Below are 902 nucleotides of genomic sequence, written 5' to 3'. Positions count from 1 at the left end.
CTTACAACAGATTACACACACACACACACACACACACACACACACAGACGTTTGGTGGATTCTTGTTTTTGTTTGGTTCAGTCTCTTCGAGTATGATTCATAGCGACCCTAGGAACAATAGATATAAACTTTGTTCTATCCTGTGCAATCCTTAGGATCTCTGAAATACTTGATTCCATTGTCACAGTCACTGGGTCAATCCACTTCATTGAATATCATCTTATCCATCGCTAACCCTCCACTCTTCCAAGCATAATGTTCATTTCCAAGGAATAGCTCCTTCTAACATTGTGCTCAAAGTATGTAAAATGAGACTTTATCATCCTTGCCTAGAAGGAACACTCTGGCTGCACCTTACCCAAACATATCTCTTTATTCTTATGGCAGTTTATGGGATAGTCAGTGTTCTTCTCCAACATCACAACTTAAAGGCATCAATTCTCTTTCTGTCTTCCAGAGTTACTGTCTACCTCTCAGAAGTATATAAAGCAATTGAGAGGACCATGGCCAGAATCAGGCACACCTTAGTCTCTAGAATGACTGACATTGGTGCTCTTTAGCATTTTGAAAGGTTCTTGACAGCAGACTTTCCCAGTGCAACTCGTCTTTTGATTTCCTGACTGCTAGTGTCGAGTGTTGATTGTGAGCAAGCTGAAATTGTTAGCAACTTTAATCTCTTCACCATCTATTATGATGCTGCCAATTAACCTGATGATGAGAATCTTTGTTTTCTTGGAGGTGAACTTCAATCTATATTGAAGACTATAGTCCTTTTTCTTCTGCAGCAAATGCTTTAAATCCTCCTCAGATGCAGTGAGCTGAAGAATCGATGACTGAATTGTAGTGCTGGAAAACATACCATGAATTGCCAAGAAAACAAACAGGTCTGTCCTGGAGAAAAT

This window comes from Elephantulus edwardii, unplaced genomic scaffold (assembly GCF_000299155.1).
Source record: "Elephantulus edwardii isolate Elephantulus edwardi_28Jun2011 unplaced genomic scaffold, EleEdw1.0 scaffold00074, whole genome shotgun sequence".
NCBI classification, from domain to species: domain Eukaryota; kingdom Metazoa; phylum Chordata; class Mammalia; order Macroscelidea; family Macroscelididae; genus Elephantulus; species Elephantulus edwardii.
This window is presented reverse-complemented; position numbering follows the sequence as displayed.